Raw genomic sequence first — 26,933 nt, 5'->3', positions numbered from 1 at the left:
GTGGGATGGATGGATGATACGGCAGCAGTGATCGGCATGGATACTTGCAGTTGCAGTTATCGTGTTAGCAGGCCAGCATCGATGGTAGCGGTAGCAGCAGATCAGCAAACTGGCACAGCACTGAAATATAAAGCAATGTCAGCGGCAGCAAGCAGCACAATCTCAGCAGCACTAAAGGACCTGACAACTAGCAGTGACTAACTCATTGCCCAGACACTTTCAATAAGGGAAAAGTGTCTTAAATACCTGCAGGCTCTCAGCTGACTTGAGAGGCACTTATTGGTTAAGGTGCACTGCCTCTTTAAGAAAAGGGGTGTGGCCTTGTGCCAGCCCTTTGGGCAGAACCAGGAAGCCTGTGATGTGCACAAAGGCTCTGGAAGGCAGCAGCATGAAGTAAGAACAGGACAACTTCGGCAAGTGGGTCCAGACAGGTGGTAGGACCGACGTCTGTGCCTGGGAGGGAGGCAGGACGGTACAGCACCCTTTTCCAAAAATCTCTTAAGGAGAAGAGGGACATTAATATTCTTCTCTGGTTCCCATGACTTCTTCTCATTATCACACCCCTTATAGTCCACCAAACAGTAGGTTTTACCTCAGACCTTTCTGACAGCAAGGATGGTCTTTACCTCAAAGGTGTCTCCATTACTGACTAGAGATGAGCGAACTGGTCCCGGTTCGGCTCGAGGCCGGTTCGCCGAACGGGGGTCCCGTTCGAGTTCGGTTCGTCGAACGTTCGACGAACCGAACTCGAACGTATAGGCTAGAATGGGAGGCAATCACAAACACATAAAAATGCATGATAAATGTACACAAACAGTTAATAAACATTGCCATAACACTTACCGGTCCTCGCGATCCCTTCTGCACTCTGTCTCCTGCCGCTATTCCATCCGATGATCGCTGAATCCTCCCGGTGACCTGCACTGCCAGCAGAGATGCAGGACCTATCGTGACGTCGAAATAGCCATGTGACCAGTCATGTGGCTATTATCTCATTGGCTACAGACTGGTCACATGACTATGACACGTCATGTAGGACCTGCGAGTGCATCTCTCCGGTACACGGTGCACATATGTGTATCGCCGTGTACCGGCGACATGCTCTAGCACACGGTCGACTCCCCGTTCCGTTAGGGACCGGCTGACACAGCCGGTCATTAACGGAGATCACCGTTGCCATAGCAACGCAGTTAGCGGTGACGTCACCGCTAACCGCGGCTCCGAGAGCACCGTTGCTATGGTAACGCGTCTGTCAGCGTTACCGCTGTTACCGCTAGCAGCCAGCAGTGATCACTCACGGAGTGAAGGCTGCACGCTGCTGCACGATTGTAGTGAGCATTGTAGTGAGGATGGAGGTTCCCCAGCCCCAAGTGATGAGCTGGTGAATCTCATCCTTCCTCACTACAATCGTCACTACTACTACACTAGAAAGAAAGAAGACAGAAGAGCAGGATCGTGGAGGGCTGACAGGGGGTAATAAAGATGGAGTCTCTAATGTGTCTGTGTATTTATTTCTATTAAAGTATTTTTTCTCTGTGTGGTGTTTTTTTTTAACCCTTTATTGGAGATTCTTAATGGCCGGGTCAAACGTGCCTGACATTAAGAATCTCTGGCTTAATACTGGCTGGTAAAACAAAGCCAGTATTAACTCATGATTACCCAACAAGCCACCCGGCTCCAGGGCTGTTGGAAGAGTTGGATACAGCGCCAGATGATGGCGCTTCTATGAGAGCGCCATTTTCTGGGACGGCTGCGGACTGAAATCCGCAGCAGAGGCGCCCACAAACCTCGGGCTAACCTGTGCTGCGGATTCCAATCCCCAGCTGCCTAGTTGTACCCGGCTGGACACAAAAATGGGGCGAAGCCCACGTCATTTGTTTTTTAATTATTTCATGAAATAAGTGAAAAAAAACGGGCTTCCCAATATTTTTGGTTCCCAGCCGGGTACAAATAGGCAACTGGGGGTTGGAGGCAGCCCGTGGCTGCCAGCTGTACCTGGCTAGCATACAAAAATATGGCGAAGCCCACGTCATTTTTTTGGTGGGCAAAAAACGTCTGCATACAGTCCTGGATGGAGTATGCTGAGCCTTGTAGTTCTGCAGCTGCTGTCTGCTCTTCTCCATACAGACAGACAGCAGCTGCAGAACTACAAGGCTCAGCATACTCCATCCAGGACTGTATGCAGAAGTTTTTTGCCCCCTGAAAAAATTATGTGGGCTTCGCCATATTTTTGTATGCTAGCCAGGTACAGCAGGCAGGTACGGCTGCCCCCAACCCCCAGTTGCCTATTTGTACCCGGCTGGGAACCAAAAATAAAGGGAAGCCCTTTTTTTATTATTTCATGAATTTCATGAAATAATTAGAAAACAAATGACGTAGGCTTTGCCCCATTTTTGTGTCCAGCCAGGTACAACTAGGCAGCTGGGGATTGGAATCCGCACCACAGGTTGGCCTGAGCTTTCTGGGCCCCACTGCTGCGAATTGCAGTCTGCAGCCGCCTCAGAAAATGGCATTTTCATAGAAGCGCCATCTTCTGGCGCTGTATCCAACTCTTCCAGCACCTGCCTGCTATACCTGGCTAGCATACAAAAATATGGCGAAGCTCACGTCCTTTTTTTGTAGTTTTTTGGCAAAAAAAATAAAAAATGCTTCCCTGGATTTTCCATTGCCAGTGAAGGTAACACCAAGCAGTGGGGGTTAGCAGCCAGTAGCTGCTTGGATTACCCTTAGCTAGCAATACAAAAAATGCAGCGGGAGCCCATATATATTTTTTTTAATTATTTATTTAAATAACTAAAAATAAAATGGGCTTCCCTGTATTTTGATTGCTGGACATCACAGTGCTGTAAAAATAAATCTTTAAAAAAATGACGTAGCGCTCCGCGGTATTTTTGATTCTCAGCGCAGATAAAGCAGACAGCTATGGGTTGCCACCCCCATCTGCCTGCCGTTACCTTGGTTGGCAATCAAAAAACAGGGAAGCCCATTAATTTTTTCTATTTAAAAAATAGTTAAAAAAAAAAATGACGTTGGGTCCCCCCATTTTTGATAGCCAGCTAGGGTAAAGCAGACGGCTGTAGCCTGAAAACCACAGCTGGCAGCTTTACCGTGGTTGGGGATCCAATGTGGAGGTCCCCTCAGGCTCTTTTTTATAATTATTTTATAAATATTAATAATTACACAATAAAAGTAGGGTCCCCCCCAAATTGGATCACCAGCCAAGGTAAAGCGGACAGCTGTGGTCTGGTATTCTCAGGGTGGGAAGGTCCATAGTTATTGGGCCTTCACAGCCTAAAAATAGCAGGCCGCAGGCACCCCAGACGTGGCGCATCCACTAGATGCGCCAATCCTGGCGCTTCACCCCAGCTCATCCCGTGCCCTGGTGCAGTGGCAAACGGGGTAATAAATCGGGTTGATACTAGCTGTAAAGTCACCTGAGATCAAGCCCAGCAGTTTGTGATGTCATGGCGTCTATTAGATACCCAACATCATAAACTGTCAGTACTAACAAAAACAAAAAATCGACAACAGAAATTTATTTGAAAAAACAGTCCCCAAAACATTTCCTCTTTCACCAATTTATTGTAAGAAAAAAAATAAAGGGGTCCCACGACGACTCTGGACCGTCTAGAATATGGGGGGGAGACACTCAGGGAACGTATCCCCCATTTTCTAGGAGTGCGGACCCTTCATGTGAGGAGTGTGGGTGCAATGAATCTGCACTCACTCTCCCCGGGTCCACAGCAGCAGAGTCCATGTCGTAATGGTTGCTACCAAAGCTGCAATGCCCTGCTCATGAGGTAAGGGCATGCCTAATCAGGAGAACTACTGTAGAGGAAACTCTGCTCACTGGTATATAGGTGCTCAGAGGTAATAATAGATAAAATTAGTGAGTAACCTCGGCACTCTAAATCTCCCAGACTAAGTCAGTAAGTCACAATGGATAGTAATGCAAAATCACTCTTTATTGGTCCGTATTAAGAACATTTTTTTTTTCATAAGCATATATGTTTTTGTCCAAAACAAGTTACAAATGACGTTTCGGCCTGAGCCTTCGTCAGATTGGACTTATCTGCATGTAATCATGAAAAATGACAGTAATCAGTTTCACATAAGAGTGAGAGAACAATAACATAAACTCGAACAATGTAGAGGTACAATTGAGATGCAGCAAAAAAATTGCAACACAGAAAGAAATGAAACACATGATACAAATGTCATAATACAGTACAAGGACAATATAGTAATGACAAATATGGGGTCAGAGTAGACTTAGACAGCTCTGGTACGAAAGAGATGTCAATCATAAAGTAACATGTGCAGTAGGTGTAGAGCTACAGTATGCATGGCAGAGCTAATGGGTAGACCGACCATAGAAAAAGAACGGAGAAAAAGTGGAGAAAAAGTGGAGCATAAGAGGAGAAAAAGTGGAGAAAAAGTGGAGAAAAAAGTGGAGAAAAAGTGGAGAAAAAGTGGAGAAAAAGTGGAGCATAAGAGGAGAAAAAGTGGAGAAAAAGTGGAGAAAAAAGTGGAGAAAAAGTGGAGCATAAGAGGAGAAAAAGTGGAGAAAAAGTGGAGAAAAAGTGGAGAAAAAGTGGAGCATAAGAGGAGAAAAAGTGGAGAAAAAGTGGAGAAAAAGTGGAGCATAAGAGGAGAAAAAGTGGAGATTAAGAGGAGAAAAAGTGGAGAAAAAGTGGAGCATAAGAGGAGAAAAAGTGGAGATTAAGAGGAGAAAAAGTGGAGAAAAAGTGGAGCATAAGAGGAGAAAAAGTGGAGAAAAAGTGGAGAAAAAGTGGAGAAAAAGTGGAGCATAAGAGAAGAAAAAGTGGAGAAAAAAGTGGAGAAAAAGTGGAGAAAAAGTGGAGAAAAAGTGGAGAAAAAGTGGAGATTAAGAGGAGAAAAAGTGGAGAAAAAGTGGAGCATAAGAGGAGAAAAAGTGGAGAAAAAGTGGAGAAAAAGTGGAGCATAAGAGGAGAAAAAGTGGAGAAAAAAGTGGAGAAAAAGTGGAGAAAAAAGTGGAGAAAAAGTGGAGAAAAAGTGGAAAAAAAGTGAAGAAAAAGTGGAGAAAAAGTGGAGATTAAGAGGAGAAAAAGTGGAGAAAAAGTGGAGCATAAGAGGAGAAAAAGTGGAGAAAAAGTGGAGAAAAAGTGGAGCATAAGAGGAGAAAAAGTGGAGAAAAAAGTGGAGAAAAAGTGGAGAAAAAGTAGAGCATAAGAGGAGAAAAAGTGGAGAAAAAAGTGGAGAAAAAGTGGAGAAAAAGTGGAGCATAAGAGGAGAAAAAGTGGAGAAAAAAGTGGAGAAAAAAGTGGAGAAAAAGTGGAGAAAAAGTGGAGAAAAAGTGGAGAAAAAAAATGGAGAAAAAGTGGAGAAAAAGTGGAGAACAAGTGGAGAAAAAGTGGAGATTAAGAGGAGAAAAAGTGGAGAAAAAGTGGAGCATAAGAGGAGAAAAAGTGGAGAAAAAGTGGAGAAAAAGTGGAGAAAAAGTGGAGAAAAAGTGGAGCATAAGAGGAGAAAAAGTGGAGAAAAAAGTGGAGAAAAAGTGGAGCATAAGAGGAGAAAAAGTGGAGAAAAAGTGGAGAAAAAGTGGAGAAAAAGTGGAGCATAAGAGGAGAAAAAGTGGAGAAAAAGTGGAGCATAAGAGGAGAAAAAGTGGAGAAAAAGTGGAGAAAAAGTGGAGCATAAGAGGAGAAAAAGTGGAGAAAAAGTGGAGAAAAAGTGGAGCATAAGAGGAGAAAAAGTGGAGATTAAGAGGAGAAAAAGTGGAGAAAAAGTGGAGCATAAGAGGAGAAAAAGTGGAGAAAAAGTGGAGAAAAAGTGGAGAAAAAAGTGGAGAAAAAGTGGAGCATAAGAGGAGAAAAAGTGGAGAAAAAAGTGGAGAAAAAGTGGAGAAAAAGTGGAGAAAAAGTGGAGAAAAAGTGGAGATTAAGAGGAGAAAAAGTGGAGAAAAAGTGGAGAAAAAAGTGGAGAAAAAAGTGGAGAAAAAGTGGAGAAAAAAATGGAGAAAAAGTGGAGCATCCTTTGGTACCTTTCATGTGGCACTAAGGGGTGCTTAGCTTTGTATTTAGCCAAAAAAATGAAAAAAAAATGACGTAGGGTTCCCCCTAGTTTTGTAGCCAGCTAGGGTAAAGCAGACGGCTGCAGCCTGCAGACCACAGCTGGCAACCTCACCTTGGCTGGTAATCCAAAACTGAGGGCACCCCACGCTGTTATTTTAAATTAAATAAATAATTAAAAAAAAAACACGTAGGGGTCCCCCAAAATTGGATCACCAGCCAAGGTAAAGCAGACAGCTGGGGCCTGATATTCTCAGACTAGGGAGGTCCATGGTTGTTGGAATCTCCCCAGCCTAAAAATAGCAGGCCGCAGCCGCCCCAGAAGTGGCGCATCCATTAGATGCGCCAATCCTGGTGCTTCGCCCCAGCTCATCCCGCGCCATGGTGCGGTGGCAAACGGGGTAATATATGGGGTTAATACCAGATGTGTAATGTCACCTGGCATCAAGCCCTGGGGTTGGTGAGGTCAGGCGTCTATCAGATACCCGACATCACCAACCCAGTCAGTAATAAAAAAAAATTGACGACAAACACATTTTTATTTGAAAAAACACTCCCCAAAACATTCCCTCTTTAACCAATTTATTAGATTGAAAAACAAATCCAGGTCTGGTGTAATCCAAGGGGTTGCCATGACGATCCACACTGTCCCAGTCAATGAAGAGCAGGATGTTCCCCATTGGCTGGGAGAGCAATGCAGTGACCTGAGCTAACATCAATGGGTCAGCCCAGGTCACTGCAGGGGATGACAAGTGCTGCTGTCAGCGAGGTACATTACCTGCGCTGATCTCCAGCACTGCCGACAGCCCCTGTCACTGAGGTCAATGACCGGCGCCTTCACATCAAATATCGCGAGAGGTCCGTGACGTCACCGCCAGTGTCAGTCTCGGGTCGGAAGCGATAGGTGATGTGACAAGCGGCGGCCATGGAGGACAGTGACAGCGCTGAGGTCGGGATGGCGGGACTTCATCACCGCAGGTAAGCCGAGCGGGGGGGTGTGTGTGTGAGAGTGTGTGTGTGTATATGTATGTATACATGCCGCGGGCAGGAGGGGGCGGGGTGAGCTGAGCGGGAAGTGTGGGCTTCCTGCACGTAACTAAGATAAACATCGGGTTACTAACCAAAGCGCTTTGCTTGGATACCCGATGTTTATCTTGGTTACCAGCTTGTGGCAGGCTGCCAGCGATGGCTCCTCCACACTGCAGCTGTAAAAAGCCCTGCTTTTTGCTGCTAGAACCGTTCTCGAACGTATCTAGAACTATCGAGCTTTTGCAAAAAGCTCGAGTTCTAGTTCGATCTCGAACAGCCCCAAAAATCACTCGAGCTTAGAACTGGAGAACCTCGAACCGCGAACCGCGCTCAACTCTATTACTGACCAGAGGAGTTTATGTACCTGGATCCCTGTTATAGCTCAGGATGACAGGTTTGAAGAGGGATACATGGAACAAGTACGAGATGCATAGGAGGGCGGAAGCTTCATGTTGTAGGACACCTCCTTAATATTCTGGAATACCTCAAAGGGACCGATTAAGTGGGGACTGAACTTGTAGGAAGGCACCTTGAGATGAACATATCTCTAAGAGAGCCACACCTTCTCTCCAGGCCGGAACAGAGAAGGGTCTTGGTATCTCTTCATGTGGATAGAGGATTGCTCCAGGGAAGACATGATCTCTGCCCAGATGTCAGAATACACTGCCTGAGAGAAGTTCTGTCGCTTATCCATGTTATGTAAATACATGCTTATAACCTGACTTTAAATTCATCCATTGGTTTTATAAATTACTCTTTTGAAAGCTGAAACCCTTCCAAATTTGGTTTAGGTTATGAAAATAAAGTTGCTGCAAAGCTGAAATATTGATCATTTGATACAATGAAACAATACTAAGGACCAGGGGGCACTCACTGCGAGTGGAAGAAAAGCGATTCCGACACCTAAATAGGAAAGGGTTCTTTACAGTTAGAGTGGTCAGACTGTGGAATACACTACCACAAGAGGTTGTAATGGCAGATACTATAACAGCTTTTAAAAAAGGGCTGGATGATTTCCTCAGTACACAAAACATTGTTGGTTATAAATGACTTAGTGACTAAATGTAGAACTGGTGGAGGAAGGTTGAACTAGATGGACCTAGGTCTTTTTTCAACCTAAGTAACTATGTAACTATGTAACTATGATGAACACAGAAAGGTCAGATTTTGTCAAGACAAAAGTTTTGTCACCCACAGAAAGTAATGTGATCTGGACTTTGGCTTTGGGGTCAAGCAATGTGTGGTTGGGGTGATGAGCGGCCTGCCTGCAGATATTCTCCTATAATATGATGTGGGAGATCTACAATGTTGATTTGTGGGTGCAAGAAACACAGTTTGAGTGGAGGAGGACACAAAGGGAAGCTTGTCCTTCCAACCCTACTGCTATACAAGGGACTATCCACAGCTGAGCAACATGGACCTAAGTGAGATTCCTCCTTTGTCCTCCAGCCAATTCAATAACAATCCCTGGTCCATAATGTATCGCCTCTGGCCGAACCACTCGGGGATTAGCTATTGTGAGAAATGCCCCGGAGTCACAAATTCCAATGACTCTCTGTCCATCCAGCACAACCTCCTGTAAGTGCTTACTTTGATGGTAAGAGGAACTTGGGGCTGTGGCTCGCACCTCATAAACCCCTGAGTCATTAGGCAAGTCAACTTGAAGGAGTGAGAACTCTTCTCCCATTGTATTTGACTGTAGAGAACAAACAGGTCGATATGGTGCAAAGCCATTCCTCAATCGACCAGCAGGGCAAGTGTTTTGCAGATGCCCAGGCTGCCCACATTGATAACATCTCCTCTGCGTCTTACTCCTTCTAAGGTGCATTCTGGAGAAGGAAATAGGAGAGCCTGATGACAAAGGCCGAAGGCCATACACTCCAACAGAGGCATCTATGGTGCAAGGGTCAGCAGTACACTCCGGTGGAGGTGGTGATAACTCTTCCTCAGGCAGGATGGAATGCACAAAATGCACCGGACGAGATGGAGGTACGTGCGGGTCCCTCCGAGTCCTTGTGGGACAACTGGATTGCAGGTGTCCAGGTTGCCCGCACGCATAACATCTCCTCTCTGTGATTCCCACAGGATGTGGTCGGAACTGTTGGGGCCCAGGATTGTGAGCCATGGTTGTCATCGGCCTGTGGCTGGTTGGAAGGGCAGATATAACTGGAGAGGGCCGGGGAGCAGGAGAAGGCTGTGGCTTATTGTCCAGAAGCCCCCTCCATTGTGGTCGGATAGTAAGGGCTTCATCAGACAGGGCAGCAGCTCTATCCAAGGTGCACGGTGTGCGCTCTCTGACCCATTCCCGTATTTCTGAGGGACACTTGTAAAGAAATTGTTCTATAAGAAATACCTGCATAACATCTTCCACAGTGAAGGCGTCTTCCGCTTCCAGCCATCTCCGACATGCCTGGGACATCTTATGGGCATACATCCAAAATGATCCCCCCGTGTTGCATGAGAGGTCTCGGAATCGGTCGGCCCGTGTGATTCGTACAGGCTCCCGGATCACTAGGTTTACGCTCCAACTCACATTATTCTCTCTGTCTGACTCTATTGCTTTTTGTCTCCTCTGTGCTCGGCGAGCAGCCTCCTTCTTATACTGCTGAGATAGACCGGGGCCAAGAGCTGCCATCTCTTCTTCGAACCACACTATCCACTGGCTTTTTGGGGCAGGGATCCCTGTCCCCAGTGTTTGTCCGTCAGACATCTGGGAGGAGGTGGACTGGCTTGCACCCACCAGTAGATCAATTAAGGCTTTTTTACTCAGTCCCTGGTAGCTCAGGCCCAGATCGCTGGCTCTCTCCTTTAGACTGGATGCAGTCCAGTTTCTGTACTCACTCTGTGGGTTGATCTCCATTAAGCTGTGTTCTGTTGATCCTATTGCTGCCACCAGTTGTGACAGGGTCCTTCTCCCATATCACACAATGAACAGATCGAGAATGGCTGTACAATCCAAAGAGCATTTATTCCAAGCAAATCAAATGGTCCATAACATAATCCACAAAACAGAGGGTAAAATTAGTCCAGAAATATGAATATAATCCAATAAGCAATAAATGTCCAGGTCTCTCTGATAAGACCCAGCTTCTCCCAGAGGTTCAATCCTTCTCACTTCAAATTCTTCAAACAGACTGCCTGAATCTCTCAGGTAAGCAGAGAGTTTACAGTAGGTGGACTCTAGGCCCACCTCCCCCCACACCCAGGGACGGAAGCGCCTCAAGAGGCTCCAACCTTGCACTATAGGGGGTGATTACTTACAAACAATACAATGTACACAGAAGCGGTACAAATAATGGACAGTAAACCAAGCTTAAAATAGGAATCTGTACAGCAAGATACACCTCCCCCCATATCCCACCATCACAAATGAAATTTCCATTGGCACCAGATTCCAGATGAGCCACTTCAGAGAACTGGGAATCACCACTGGTAACAGACACAGAAAAATATAGTGGTGAAGAGGACTTGCTCTTACCTAGGGTAACCTCTCCTACTGACCCTAGGAAGGAAAGTTTCCCATGTTCTTGGGACAAAAACAGATCAGGTGCGTGGAACTTCCTCAGTAGGAACACTCCTGAGAGGTCTGACAGCTTTCATGGGAGCGACCGGCCGGGTGCACTTGATCCACTTTCATGGGGTCAGAAGATGTATAAGAGAAAGTGTTTTTTTTCGCCGCGCTCACACCACTCTGCTCGATGGTATTAAATGTATGTATTTTTATTCCATTGTAGGCACAGCTCAACGCGTTTCGAGGGACGCAGCCCTCTTCATCAGGACAGCAAGACAAAAGAATATAAATATAGTGATAAAAACTGACTTGGACTAGTATATATATACATCATCTTTGACGTCATAAGGACAACCCGATCTTCAGAAAATTGGTGGGTTCATCAACAGTTAACATAACGGTATATAAATTGCAGAAACAATACATCAAATCCCATCAAAAATTTGGAATTTGATGTATTGTTCCTGCAATCATTATACCGCTATGTTAACTGTTGATGAGCCCGCCAAGTTTCTCAAGGTGGGTTGTCCTTATGATGTCAATGATGATGTATATACAGTACAGACCAAAGTTTGGACACACCTCATTCAAAGAGTTTTCTTTATTTTCATGACTCTGAAAATTGTAGATTCACATTGAAGGCATCAAAACTATGAATTAACACATGTGGAATGAAATACTTAACAAAAAAGTGTGAAACAATTGAAAATATGTGTTATATTCTAGGTCCTTCAAAGTAGCCACCTTTCGGTTTGATTACTGCTTTGCACACTCTTGGCATTCCCTTGATGAGCTTCAAGAGGTAGTCACCAGAAATGGTCTTCCAACAGTCTTGAAGGAGTTTCCAGAGATGCTTAGCACTTGTTGGCCCTTTTGCCTTCACTCTGCGGTCCAGCTCACCCCCAAACCATCTCGATTGGGTTCAGGTCTGGTGACTGTGGGGGCCAGGTCATCTGACTCAGCACCCCATCACTCTCCTTCCTTGTCAAATAGCCCTTACACAGCCTGGAGGTGTGTTTGGGGTCATTGTCCTGTTGAAAAATAAATGATGGTCTAACTAAACGCAAATAGATGGAATAGCATGCCGCTGCAAGATGCTGTGGTAGCCATGCTGGTTCAGTATGCCTTCAATTTTGAATAAATCCCCAACAGTGTCACCAGCAAAGCACCCCCACACCATCACACCTCCTTCTCCATGCTTCACAGTAGGAACCAGGCATGTAGAGTCCATCCGATCAACTTTTTCTACGTCGCACAAAGACACGGTTGTTGGATCCAAAGATCTCAAATTTGGACTCATCAGACCAAAGCACAGATTTCCACTGGTCTAATGTCCATTCCTTGTGTTCTTTAGCCCAAACAAGTCTCTTCTGCTTGTTGCCTGTCCTTAGCAGTGGTTTCCTAGCAGCTATTTTACCATGAAGGCCTGCTGCACAAAGTCTCCTCTTAACAGTTGTTCTAGAGATGTGTCTGCTCCTAGAACTCTGTGTGGCATTGACCTGGTCTCTAATCTGAGCTGCTGTTAACCTGCGATTTCTGAGGCTGGTGACTCGGATAAACATATCCTCCGCAGCAGAGGTGACTCTTGCTCTTCCTTTCCTGGGGCGGTCCTCATATGAGCCAGTTTCTTTGTAACATTTGATGGTTTTTGCCACCTCACTTGGGGACACTTTCAAAGTTTTCCCAATTTTTTGTACTGACTGACCTTCATTTATTAAAGTAATAATGGCCACTCGTTTTTCTTTACTTAGCTGCTTTTCTCTTGCCATAATACAAATTCTAACAGTCTATTCAGTAGGACTATCAGCTGTGTATCCACCAGACTTCTGCACAACACAACTGATGGTCCCAACCCCATTTATAAGGCAAGAAATCCCACTTATTAAACCTGACAGGGCACACCTGTGAAGTGAAAACCAGTTCCGGTGACTACCTCTTGAAGCTTATCAAGAGAATGCCAAGAGTGTGCAAAGCAGTAATCAAAGCAAAAGGTGGCTACTTTGAAGAACCTAGAATATAAGACATATTTTCAGTTGTTTCACACTTTATTGTCAAGTATTTCTTTCAACATGTGTTAATTCATAGTTTTGATGCCTTCAATGTGAATCTACAATTTTCAGAGTCATGAAAATAAAGAAAACTCTTTGAATGAGAAGGTGTGTCCAAACCTTTGGTCTGTACTGTATATAACAGTCCAGTTCAGCTTTTATCACTATATTTATGTTCTTTTGGCTTGCTGTCCTGATGAAGAGGGCTACATCCCTCGAAACACGTTGATCTGTGCCTACAATGGAATAAAAAGACATCAATTTAATACCATCGAGCAGTGTGGTGTGAGCGCGGCGAAAAAAATCCCTTTCTCTTATAGAAATCCATGCATCAACCTCGGGGAGCTGCAGCTTACCACTTTATATTCGGCTAAAATAGGGGTTGTGACTTTCGCAACCACTATAGGTGGGTGATTCTGACATATACACTTAAGTGGTTTACCGATTAAGACCCTATTGTGCTTTTTTCTTCTGCAGTGCTGTTTCTATGGGGTCAGAAGAGGCAGAGGAGGCTGCTGGTAGCGGCATGATGGGCCTTTGGAATGAGAGATCCTGGCGCAACAACCTCTTCTCCCGGTTCAGCTCTTTCGCTCATTCCTGGAACCAAAGGTCGATGCGGAATGCTAGCGATACTAGGTCGTCCAGAGAAGATGGGACATCATGGTTCCCCAGCTCATCCTTTATTCTTCCTAATAGACCTTCCCAGGAGGTAGCCACCTGTGCTTCATTGTCCCAGCCCAGTTCAGAGGACAGGGTGTGAAACTGGACAGCATATTAGCCTATGGTAAGGCTCCCTTGATGGAGTCTAAGCAGCGAGAATGTAGTTGAAGAGAACCGGTCTGGCTCGTCAAACACCTTGCAGAATGCCTCCAAGAAAACTGGTAGGTTTGAGGTAACTGGGTCATCTCTCTCCCACAATGGATTCATTCAGGCCAAAGCCTCTCCCTCCAGGTGATACATAAGAAAGGCCACTTTGGTTTGATCCAAAGCAAAGAGGTGAGGCAGCATCGTGAAACAGAGTGAGCGTTGATTCAGTAACTCTCGGCATAATTTCAGGTCTCCATTATACTAAGAAGCAGCCATGAGATGGAGTCTGGAAGCGGAGGCTGAACTAACCACCAGATTTGGAACTACCACCTGAATGAGAGCTGGAGAGATGGTGGCTTGCAGACTGTTAATACGGGCATCTACAGATTTTATAAAGGCCAGCATCTTTGTCAGTGTCTCACATTGCTAGACTAGCTCCTGTTGGACTCCGGCCAATTGGCATAAAATGGCACTAGCGGGATCCATGGCCTGGGCAAACTGTTATGCTCGCGAGGCGCGCACTGTATTAGTGGGTCCACTGGACCAAAGGTACCATTCACTTACCTGGTGGAGTGAAGTGGACTGGCCGCCAAGTCTTCTTTACTGCCACCAGAGGTTGCAGCAGGTACACGCGCTGGTAAGCAGCTGGCAGAGGGCAGCCCCAGGGGATCAGCAGTACCTCGGCAGCTGGCACCATGGGCACAATATAGTCTTTAGGTAGAAGCGGCAGCAGCAGCAAGTGAAGTCCCGGATCCATCCGGGATGGATGGATGATATGGCAGCAGCAACAGGCATGGATACTTGCAGTGGCAAATATCGTGTTAGCATGCTGTGGATGGTAACGGCAGCAGTAGATCAGCAAACTAGCACAGCACTAAAATATAAACCAATGTCAGCGGCAGCAAACATCACAATATTAGCAGCAGTACTAAGGGACCTGACAACTAACAATGTGAATAACTCATTGCCCAGAAACTTTCTAGAATGGAGAAGTGTCTTAAATACCTGCAGCCTCTTAGGTGACCTGAGAGGCACTTATGGGTTAGGGTAGGATGGCCCTTTAAGAAAAGGGGTGTGGCTTCAAGGAAGCCCTTCAAGCAGAAATAGGAAGCCTGTGACATGCACAAAGGCTCTGTAAGGCAGCTGCATGGAGCAGGGACAGGACATGTGAGAGGACTGATGTCGCCACTGGGGAAGGGAGGCAGGACAATGCGGGGATGCCGGCATTGGCATTACAGAGTAAAAGCTCCAAGCACCACAGTAGGGGTAAATAAATTAATTGTTTAACCAAATATAGCCAAGGAATTTTTCCTTTGATAATTTTGTAGGGCTCACGAAAGTTGGTAGAAACTTCCAAATGGCCCTTGGCAGAAAAAAGGTTCCCAACCCCTGATGTATAGCTATTGCTATACATCCTTAGAATTCCAACTAGAGCCAGTACTTAGTAAATGAGCAGTGTGGAGACACAAGGGTCAGTGGGTTCTCTTGTCCACTGGCCTAGCTGTTTTTAGACAGTCCACTGAACATTCGCACTCCTTCCTCATGGGTAGAACACTAATCAGAAAACACACGGGGAGGTAACCACACATTGGTAAGAATTTATTGGTTCACGAAAAGGCAAAGACATATAGTACATTCCCAGCAAGACACAAGATGGTACAAGCAACAGACTTTCACCCTTCCGCTGGCCCACCAGGGGATAGAGTCTTTTGACTTAGAGGCTTCCAGGGCCAACTATCACAGCCCAGCAGCAGCCCACATTTGGCGGCCACCCACTGAGAAGAGATAGCGGTAAGCTTAGGTAGCAGTTCTGGGTTTCATCATTCGGAACCTAGGTTCCACGACTGACATCATCTGGAATCTTTTTCTTGGTGCATTTCTGTGATTCCCCAGCTGGACCCGAAGTTCCTTGGCTGGGGGCTTGTAGAATAATAATAACCCTGTTGACAGGTGCAAGTCCCTTTTATACCACTCAGTTCTTAATTCAAGGTATTGGGGCTTACAGGATTGGTTGGAGATGGCTGCTCTCTCATTGGTCATAAGTTCAATCTGGCTGCTTAATTTTTCTCTGAACTCTACAATCAGAGGGGCTGTGGCAATACATATTTACAGACAATAAGACGCCAATCGCCCTGGAAAGACAAAATGGTTAACTTCTTTTGATTTAACAAACAATAGGACTCATCTGGCCTAATTAAAAAAATACAGGATTCAAAAACATTGACTCATCACAAGCAGGTCAGTCCATCTAAATGTAGATGTTTTAGAAAAGTCTAACTACCTCATATACTTACCATGGCAACCTCCTATTCAAGGGGCCAGGTTGGTATAACTAATATAGATTATTAAATGTTTTGAATATATCTCATTTGGTAGAAACACTTACCTTTCTTATGGTTGAAGTCATGTGAAAAAGTGGTTCTGTGGCCCCCTTGACGGTATTGAGTGCAATTGGTAATGCTGAACAATAGACTGGAATGGCAGTCACATAATAGGAGACTGATCTTTGTGATGTCATGTATCCTGGCAAAAAGCAGGGCTTTGTGAATGACAATGGGTTGGTAATGATAATGCAGTCGGGGGCAAAGACTGCTGTGCCGATCATATCGAGTAGTGCTTGTGTTTTTGGAGTTGTAAAATTAGTGATGTGGTCTTTTAGTGCAAAAATTCCTGGAATCCAGTCAAAATATTTTTATTTTAACATATCAAGAGTCTGCTATCTGAGTTCTCCTTTTCCAGCACATTAAGGCTATGTCCGCACGTTGCTTTTTACCTGCCTTTTTGCTGCTTTTTCAATTGCAGCGTTTAATGCCAAAATGGATGTGTTCTGCTTTTCAAGCATAGTCTATGGGAATTTGGTTTTCTAAACCGCACTATGCAGTTCAAACTGCAGCCTTTTTGTGGCAGAAATTTGGGCAAAAACTCAGCTTTGCAGTGCAAAACCCAAATGTCAAAAACATTTGACATGTCAATTGTTTTTGCCATTTGGGTTTTGCACTGCAAAGCTGAGTTTTTGACCTAAGTTCTGCAACAAAAAGGCTGCAGTTTGAACTGCATAGTGCGGTTTAGAAAACCAAATTCCCATAGACTATGCTTGAAAAGCAGAACACATCCATTTTGGCATTAAACGCTGCAGTTGAAAAAGCAGGTAAAAAGCAGGTAAAAAGCAAAGTGCAGTCGCACCCTAAGGCGGGCTTTGCACACTACGACATCGCAGGTGCGATGTCGGTGGGGTCAAATTGAAAATGACGTACTTCCGGCATCGCATGCGACATCGTAGTGTGTAAAGGCTCGATGATACGATTAACGAGCACAAAAGCGTCATAATCGTATCATCGGTGCAGCGTCGGCGTAATCCATGATTACGCTGACGCGACGGTCCGATGTTGTTCCTCGCTCCTGCGGCAGCACACATCACTGTGTGTGAAGCCGCAGGAGCGAGGAACATCTCCTACCGGCGTCACTGCGGCTTCCGTAGGATATGCGGAAGGAAGGAGGTGGGCGGGATGTTTACATCCCGCTCATCTCCGCCCCTCCGCTCCTATTGGCCGCCTGCCATGTGACGTCGCAGTGACGCCGCACGACCTGCCCCCTTAATAAGGAGGCGGGTCGCCGGCCAGAGCGACAGTCGCAGGACAGGTGAGTCCATGTGAAGCTGCCGTAGCGATAATGTTCGCTACGGCAGCTATCACAAGGATATCGCAGTTGCGACGGGGGCTGGGACTATCGCGCTCGGCATCACAGCATCGGCTTGCGATGTCGCAGCGTGAAAAGTGCCCCTAAAGGTCTGTCCACTGGATTTTCCCATCACAATAATTTATTTCCATATTCTTCCATTGATAGTCTTAACTATATATCTTGGTACAGTCATTATATTACATATCTACATTGTTGGTATGTGGTTTTTTTTTGTATGAGTTATGATTTTCTTTACTTAAAGTGTTATTACCGCTTAAAATTGTATTGGTTGGTATTAATTCAATGGATTTACTGGTGCATTTTAAGAATTAGAAAGCCATGGAACCCATAGGGTGGAGAGGCGACATGACTAGAGGGAAGGGAAGGAGTCATGGGGTTAATAGGAACAGGAATGGTTGTGTATAGGGCAGAAAAAGGGATTGGTGGGTAGGAGGAGTTCTCTGGAGGAAGAGGTGGGGCAGATGAGGGGTGTAAGTAAGGAACTTTGTCTTACCCCCTCTCTCTTGACTTCCAGATATGGAGCGATCAGGACGTCCGTCGGGACTAGCATGGAATCTGACAATGGCAGTTGACGGGCCCCTGGCAGTGCGGTCCCACGTGAGGGCTGCCGGGGGTTAACCCGTTGGCACTTTCCCCTCACTCCCCTGTCAGCAGCGGGCGGCGGTTTCCCCCTAACCCTCTTCAAGCAGGTACTCACCGTGGGCGGGGGGAGCGAGGAGGAGATGTGAGAGCCCCTTCAGGGACCCTCCACGGCAGCGACGTGGGCAGCGACGGCACTCAGCGGCTGCTCTGTCTGGTGGGAGGAATCTCCGTCAAGGCAGCGACAGCCGGGAGGTGGGCGTGGCTTGTCTGCGGCCTACTTCCGGTTTCGAGTCGCGGCCTGGATTACTGTATGCGGCGGCTCCTAGACAGGAGAGCGCCTGGCAGTGGACGGAGGCCAGCGTTACCCCCTGCGGACGGTGGGGGGGTCGCGGGGCTGCAGCCAGCGGGGGGTCCGGCACCAGGGCAGGCGAGCCTGCTGCGACGGGTGCCCAGGAGGCATCGGTAAGTGGGGGTGATGGCAGGGGCCCTGCGGTTCCTGCCCGGTCACTCAGCTCGGGCGTGCAGCTCCCGGCAGCGGCGGTCTCCCTCAGGAGGGGGAGGGCCCAGCAGACAGAGGATTTCATGGGCCCAGGAGGGCTGGATGCGGTGCCTTCTGGCCGGGAGAGCGCCCGGCGGGGGGTGGGGGGCCGAGGAGCTGCAGCCAGCAGGGGGTCCGGCACCAGGACAGGCGAGCCTGGTGCCCGGGAGGCATCGGTAAGTGGGGGTGACGGCGAGGGCCCTGCGGTTTCTGCCCGGTCACTCAGATCGGGCGTGCAGCTCCTAGCAGCGGCGGTCTCTCTCACGAGGGGGAGGGCCCAGCAGACGGATGCTTTTATGGGCCCAGGAGGGCAGGATGTGGCGGCGGCTCTAGATGGGAGTCCGCTGGCAGCGGGTCGGGCCACAGGTACCCCCTTGCAGGCGGCAAGGGGGGGTCGGGCCAGAATATGATGAGGCCCGCGGTTGTAGCCCATGGGACGGGGCGGTTTCCAGGGTTGTCGCCGCAAAGCAGAAGACGGAGCCTGGAGGAAAGTGCCCACGCGGCATACCAGGAGAACGGCCATGGTGGTGGCGGCGCTTCGGCGGCGTCTGCATTACCTGAGCCAGAGGTGGTCGGCTCCAGCGAGAAGGAGGAGGGAGTGGCGACGTTGGAAGAATCGAATGTCCGGATGGCAGAGGAAGGCATGACTTCTATTCCAGCATACGCCGGGTCGCGGTCGGGTGAGACAGCCGTGGATTCGGCGGGGTTGGGGCGCAGTTGGGGGTGCAAGAGGGTAGTATTGAGGGGGCGGCTGCGGATACGGCAGCGCCAGGGGGGTCTGTCATTTTGAACCAGGTATGGGGTTTCCTGCAAGGGATGGTGTATAATACGGTTGCGGGGAGTGCGCATGCGCCGTCGGCGGCATGGATGGGATCGGCGGTGGTAGGTGCAGGTAAGGCACGCAGAGTGAATGGCGCATGAGGCGGCAGGGGAGAATGTTCTGGCAGAGGCGGCAGGGGCTGTGACAGTGAAAGAGATGTGGACAGAAGAGGGGGATGAGGTGGTGCATCTGGATGACAGAGGCCAAATGTGAGAGGTATGTCTGCTTTGAAGGCCCGCTGGGGGCTCACCTGATGGAGGATGTGAGGGATAAGATTTGAAAGGGGAGAATGTAGAAATATTTTCTCTGCTGCCCCTGGAACAGTTTCACCTGGATAAGGTCAAGCCAAGTGACTCCAAGAAAGAGAAGGAGGGGGAGGGGAAGCGCCGTTATAGGCTCCTCCCTCGTACATTTGCAACTTGGCTGCGGGCGTTTGCGTTTTTTGGCGCGTGTATTGGGGGAAGGAATTGGGAAATTGTTCGGCATTGTTTGGTTATATGGATGCATTTGGGGAGGCTTGTAGGTCATATGGCGGTTTAGCCTGGCTTCTGTACGCTGAGCAATTTCGTCAGGGGAAGGTGTTGCGTACGAGTATGCGGTAGGATCAAAGGGGCATATCCTTATGGATGCGGTTGATGGCAGCTCCTAGCCAGCCCTTTTGGGGGGCAGCCGGGTGGTTGGGACTTGGAACCCCGGCGACCCAGACGACGGGGGTTTTGTGGGCAGTATAATGAAGGGCAGTGCAAATTTGGCACAGCCTGTCATCTTAAGTACAAGTGTTCGGGCTGTGGAAGGGGCCATAGTAATTCCCGCGCTTTTTGCATTCTGTCGGTGTTGGTGGATCTTCGCCTCCTTATTGGAATTGGCGCTCTGCTAGGGGACGCCCGGTTGTTGTCAGTGGAAAGCTTTGGACAGGATGGGTGGGCCATTCGAGGCCCTCCTTGTCATGATTGGGTTTCTCCGTTGGGGGTAGTGCTGAAAGGAGCCGAACATATTTCGTCTTATTCAAAATTTATCTTATCCGGAGGAGTCATCGGTGTATGCCGGCATTGCTCCAGAATTGTCGACGGTTTATTATGTGTCGTTTGACAGAGTGTGGGATTTGGTAAAGGCGGTGAGCTGTGGAGCATTGATGGCAAAGGCGGATGTGGAGGCGGCATTTTGGTTGTTACTGGTCAACCCTGCTAGCCAGCATTTCTGGTGTTGTTGTGGGGATGGGAGTTATTACGTTGCTCATTGTTTGCTGACGGGTTGTTCCATTTCGTCTTCCTATTTGAGGAAGTAATTTCTCTGCTGAGTGGGTTGTGCGTGGTGTGTCCGAGCTTATATCGCTCATTCATTATTGGATGATTTTCTTTTGCATTGGGACAGTGGGTCCGATGATTCGTGTGGGTTTGTTGTTTCATTGCAGAAGGTGGCGGATACTCTTTTGGCGTCCCGTTGGGGCAGGTAAAGACTGAAGGTCCAGCGTCAGTGATGCGGTTTTGTGGGGGATAGAGATTGATTCTATGGCTATGGAGGGTAGGCTTCGTGGGAAATGGTGTGGACCTATGGGCTGCGATAGAGGCAGTTAGATCAGCTAAGACGGTGCGGTTTAAGGTGGTGCAGTCGTTGCTAGGGCAGTTGAACTTCGGGGGCATAATTACGCCGATGGGGCGTGTGTTTGTTGGACGGCTGGCGACGGCTACGCCAACGGTGCAGCCAACGGCTCATTTTGTGTGGGGTCACGAGGAAGTTCAAGTACGATCTAATGGTGTAAGATGTTTCTTATGGCGATTCAATGTCTGCGCGTTGTGGCTGGGTAAGGTGGTACCTGATAGAGCGTTGCAGCTGTACTTGGATGCAGCGGTTTGGTTTGGCATTGTGGGTAGTGTTTTCAATTTGTGGTGGTGGTCGAATTGTGGGGTTCGCAGTTTTTTCCGAGAGGAAGGTGTGCTGTCATTGTGACTATAAGTCGGTGGTGGATTCGATTAATAGTCTGTTTGCTACTTTTGGGCCAAGGGTGGTGTACTTGTGGCATTTGGTTCTCAAATGGATGCGATAAAAAAAAAAAAAATTCATGTGTGGCACAACTCGTACTGGGGGTCAACAAGGGGGTAGCTGCTGCTTTGTTTAGTTTCAGTTCCGCAGGTCTCGGGAGTTGAGGCCGGGGGCGGACAAGGTTGGAACGGTGTGTCAAGAGGGCTTGTGGAATCTGGTGAGGCTGTGTTTTGGGAGCTGCTCAGGAGCTCGGGGACTGAGGTTACTTGGTGCTGTTATACAGAAGTGCGGGCAGCATGGATAACGTTGTTTGGGGCCATGTTTGAGGAGGGCCCGGTGGAGTATTTGGTGGTGTTGTTGGCAGTGGTCAGTAATGATTTTTTCAGGTTGGTCGGTCGTCATCAGCTGTGGAGCATAGGGTGGCGGCTGTGGCTTTCTAGTTGAAGATTAGAGGTGAGAGGGATGTTTTCGCAGGATTTTTGGGTGCAACAGGCCTTGAAGGGTTTTTTCACAAGGGTGTGAAGGAGCGGGACACAAGGGTCTGATCTCCTTTGTTTTGTTAAAGCGTTTGGTGAGTGGTTTGAGGTTGATATGTTCATCTGATTAGGAGCGGGTCTTTGTTTCCTTTTGTCCAAAATGGTTTGTGTTAGCCTTTTATGGGGCTTTGCAGATCAGGGGGTTGGTCAGCCCATCTACGGTTAGGGGCGGTGGTTTGATGTTGGAGGATGTGTCTGCGGTGGGGCAGAGGGTTGAGCGCCGGGAATACTACGGGTCGCATTCCTTCTGGATGGGGGCTGCCACGGAGGCCCCTCGATGTGGTCTCGGGAAAGAAGTTGTGAGACATATTGGGAGGTTGGGAGTCCTCTTGTTTTTCGTCGTTACGTTCAGCCTCAGTTTTTATCGTGTTAAGGCCAATGGAGGGGGTTTGAGTCTTTTTGGAAGTGGAACATGTCTTGGTTAGCGTAACCGGTCGGTGTTGTATCTGTGGGTTTATAACCTGTGGGTTTTGTGGTGAGGGTGTGCCTCATTTGGATATTTGGGCACTCGTTTGTTTTCGGGGGCTCAGCGGGCTGAGGCTCGCCCGAATTGTTGCCAGCTAGGTCTGGACGGGTCGATGGTACTGGTCCTGTATGTGGGAGGCAGCAATTTGGTGGCCCGGGCATCTCGAGAGTTAATTAAGAATGTTTATAAAAAAAAAAAAATTGGTTTGTTGCGTTTGTGGAAGATGTACCCAGGCTTAATCGTGGGGTGGTTTGAAAGTGTGGCCAGGTTGGAGTGAGTGGAGAGGGGCTTGTTCGGTAGGCAGTAACAATCGAGCCTTATTGGGGTGCGGCACCAAAGGTTGGTGTCGCTGAACTGGTGGTTTCGGAGATGCAATGGGGGTGCATCTTAATGATATTGGTGCTGTTTTGTGGGCGCTGGGATTGCGTGGCACAAGCTTTTGGTGTGTGGCAGGTCCAGGCCACGTAAGGAGTCACATGCCCTGTCCTATAGCGGGGGGTAGGTCTGGTCCAGAGACGGTTGAAGGCAATGGTAACTGGACAGAAAGACACCATCTTGGTATGGTGGCTCCGGGTTCCGAGATGTTGCAGGCACAGGGTTCTGAAAAGTTGGGGGTATTAATCCGTTGGTGATTAATACCTCATCTCTGTGTCGGTGTGTTGCGGCCAGGGATATTGGGGTGAGAAGTTGTTCCTGGACTGAGCCTACTCAGGGTTATATATTTACAGTATTGGTTACTGTGTTACCTATTGTTATTTGTTGGGGTCGCCCATTGGACGGCGCCCCCTTGTGTTTAGAATGTAAATAATAGGTAATAAAGGCTGCTGTGGCCAATTTAAAACCAAGTCACATGCAGTCCGTGTATTATTTACAGATGGTATTGGTGGGTAAAACACACACAGCACGACTAGAGAATCCTTCCTCAATGGTCAAGAAAGCCATGGAACCCATAGGGTGGAGGGGCGACATGACTAGAGGGAAGGGAAGGAGTGATGGGGTTAATAGGAACAGGAATGGTTGTGTATAGGGCAGAAAAAGGGATTGGTGGGTAGGAGGAGTTCTCTGGAGGAAGAGGTGGGGCAGATGAAGGGTGTAAGTAAGGAACTTTGTCTTAAACCCGCTCTCTTGACTTCCGGATATGGAGCGATCCCCGCCCACCCTCCCTTGTGTTTTTCTACTGAAGGGAATATTTGGCTGGGTTGTTTTCTTTGTCACAGCAGCGGGGGGTAGGTCTGGTCCAGAGGCGGTTGAAGGCAATGGTAACTGGACAGAGAGACACCATCTTGGTATGGTGGCTCCAGGTTCCGGGATGTTGCAGGCACGGGGTTCTGCAAAGTTGGGGGTATTAATCGTTGGTGATTAATACCTCATCTCTGGGTCAGTGTGTTGCGGCCAGGGATATTGGGGTGAGAAGTTGTTCCTGGATTATGCCTACTCAGGGTTATATATTTACTGTATTGGTTACTGTGTTACCTATTGTTATTTGTTGGGGTCGCCCGTTGGACGGCGCCCCCTTGTGTAAATAATAGGTAATATAGGCTGCTGTGGCCAATTTAAAACCAAGTCACATGCAGTCCGTGTATTATTTACAGATGGTATTGGTGGGTAACACACACACACACAGCACGACTGGAGAATCCTTCCTCAATGGTCATATGATGAGGTATACGCTATGATATAGTAAATGTGGAGTGTATGGGAAGAATTTCTCCCTATTGCTTTGAAGGATTATAACTTTCTTATTAGGGGGATAAAGCCAATATTACATCTTATCCCTTGAATTTAATATGTATTTGTTAATCTGCACCATTTCTGGAGACACTCCTAATGAACAGTATTGAACAGCGGAAAGCCGGAGTCTGATCATTCATCTGCATCTGACCAGGATTGTTTAATCAAGATTGAAACTGTAAAGGGTGTTTTACACGCTGCGACATCGCTAGCGATAGCACCCGCCCCCGTCGTTCGTGCGACATATGGTGATCGCTGCCGTAGCGAACAATATCGCTATGGCAGCGTCACACACATATACCTGTTCAGCGACGTCGCTGTGACCGCCGAACAATCCCTTCTTCAAGGGGGAGGTGCGTTCGGCGTCACAGCGACATCACAGTGGCGTCACAAAACGGCTGCCCAATAGAAGAGTAGGGGAGGAGATGAGCGGCCGGAACATGCTGCCCACCTCCTTCCTTCCTCCTTTCCGGTGGATGCAGGCAGGATGAAGTTCGTCGTTCCTACGGTGTCACACACTGCGATGTGTGGTGCCGCAGGAACGACAAACAACCTGCGGAATGAAACACCAACGACATTATGATTAGGAGCGACATGTCAACGATCAATAATTTTTGCCGTTTTTGCGATCGTTGATCGTCGCTCCTATCTATCACACGCTGCGATGTTGCTAACGATGCCGGATGTGTGTCAGAAACACTGTGACACCGACGATATATCGTTAGCGATGTCGCAGCGTGCAAAGCACCCTTGAGAGTCATCATTTACAACAGAGAATGGACTTTTCATATAATCATTCACCACTATTTAATGAGCTTTTTTTTTTGTATTAGCGAATTCATGATTAAAGCTACATTCTAGCTGAAATGTGTTGAATGGGGTGATTTTTTGTGCACTACTAATTACAATATGTGATATTTTAAAAAAGAAATAAATGTGAAGTCTTTGTTTTCCATCCTCGGGGCTGTGTGGTTCCTCAAATGGATCATCTCTTCTTTGCCATTATGCTACACGTCTTGTAAGTAGGAGCCACGTAAAGACTGACTACCTCATATACAGTTTGTTGGCAGCAAGGTGAGCTGACTTATAAGTGTGTGTATTCTATAACTTAATGTATGGACAGATATTATTTGATTTCTTTGCCAGTCTTTCATGGGTTGTTACTGACATCTGGCTAGAAATTCAGTCAATACAACTATCTATATATATATATAATTGCCTTATTCTGTCTGTCTGTCTGTCTGTCTTGCTCCAAAATTCTGTCGTTACCGTGACAAGCGTCTCATTGGCCGCTCGCCTCGCCTCGGCTCCGCCCCCCGCATGCATTGGCCGCTCACCCAGGCTCCGCCCCCACGGATTGGCCTCTCCCCCGGCCCCCTGCACGCATTGGCAACTCGGCCACGCCCCGCCCCCCTCACGCATTGCACGCTCGCTCTGGCCCCGCCCCCCGCACGAATTCCCCAAACTGACACGGAGCCCCGACTCCCAGGTGAGTGCTGTACCCCCGGGAGCCCACACCAGCGTACGCCGGCAACCCAGCCGACACATACCCTCGCATTGTTGGGGTTGCCGGCGTTCGCTGGTGTGGGCTCCCGTGCGTGCGGGGGGCGGGGTACACTGGTAACCATGGTACACATCGGGTAATATTGTGTAGCATGGTTACCAGCGTATGCCGGCTCCCTGCCCATTCAGATCGTTGGTCTCCCGCTGTCACACGCTGATGCGTGCTGCACAGCAGGAGACCAACAATTGACCCAGCACTGTCTCTTAGACTCCTCACCCCCAGGACTCCTCCTCCTATTATCCTCCTCTCCCCCCAGGAATACTCCTCCTATTATCCTCCTCTCCCCCCAGGACTATTCCTCCTATTATCCTCCTCTCCCCCAGGACTACTCCTCCTATTAGACTCCTCACCCCAGGACTACTCCTCCTATTATCCTCCTCTCCCCCCTGGACTACTCCTCCTATTATACTCCTCACCCCCAGGACTACTCCTCCTATTATCCTCCTCTCCCTCCAGGACTATTCCTCCTATTATCCTCCTCTCCCCCAGGACTACTCCTCCTATTATACTCCTCTCTCCCAGGACTACTCCTCCTATTATCCTCCTCTCCCCCCAGGACTACTCCTCCTATTATACTCCTCTCCCCCCAGGACTACTTCTATTATACTCCTCTCACCCCAGGACTACTCCTCCTATTATACTCCTCTCCCTCCAGGACTACTCCTCCTATTATCCTGCTCTCCCCACAGCACTACTCCTCCTAATATCCTCCTCTCCCCCCAGGACTACTCCTCCTATTATTCTTCCCCCCCCCAGGAATACTCCTCCTATTAGACTCCTCTCCCCCCAGGACTACTCCTCCTATTAGACTCCTCACCCCCAGGACTACTCCTCCTATTATCCTCCTCTCCCCCCAGGAATACTCCTCCTATTAGACTCCTCTCCCCCAGGACTACTCCTCCTATTAGACTCCTCACCCCCAGGACTACTCCTCCTATTATCCTCCTCTCCCCCCAGGACTACTCCTCCTATTATACTCCTCACCTCCAGGACTACTCCTCCTAATATCCTCCTCTTCCCCCAGGACTATTCCTACTATTATACTCCTCTCCCTCCAGGACTACTTCTCCAACACACTCACACACTGCACAAAACATACCTCCCCCCAAAACACACACACACCCACACAAACTGTGCAACACATACAGCACCACACACACACACACACTGCTGCAGACACACAGCGCTCCACAAACAACGCAACACACAAACAACACCGCTCTCACACACCCCCACACCCAGACAACACCCAGAACATTTACAGCGCCCTACACAAATACTTGGCAACTACAGGCAACAGCTATATATATATAACAAAAATCATACAGTAACTACACAATAAATTCTAGAATACCCGATGCGTTAGAATCGGGCCACCTTCTAGTCTATATATATAATTGCCTTATTCTGTCTGTCTGTCTGTCTTGCTCCAAAATTGTGTTACCGTGACATTGTCACCGTGACAGTGTCGTTAGAGTGACAACTGTCGGATTGGCCGCTGGGCTCGGCCTGGCTCCGCCCCCCACACGGATTGGCCGCTCGCCCCAACCCTCCCCACGCATCGACCAC

At 48.1% G+C, this 26,933-nt stretch overlaps 1 protein-coding gene across 2 annotated transcripts in view; it reads right to left on the bottom strand.

Moving 5' to 3' along the window:
* The window catches only part of C5H10orf71 (chromosome 5 C10orf71 homolog), a 715,842-nt gene that overhangs the window by 26,347 nt on the left and 662,562 nt on the right, over positions 1-26,933 (bottom strand). The window lies entirely within an intron of this gene.

Source organism: Anomaloglossus baeobatrachus, chromosome 5 (genome assembly GCF_048569485.1).
Source record: "Anomaloglossus baeobatrachus isolate aAnoBae1 chromosome 5, aAnoBae1.hap1, whole genome shotgun sequence".
NCBI lineage: Eukaryota > Metazoa > Chordata > Amphibia > Anura > Aromobatidae > Anomaloglossus > Anomaloglossus baeobatrachus.
This window is presented reverse-complemented; position numbering and strand designations above follow the sequence as displayed.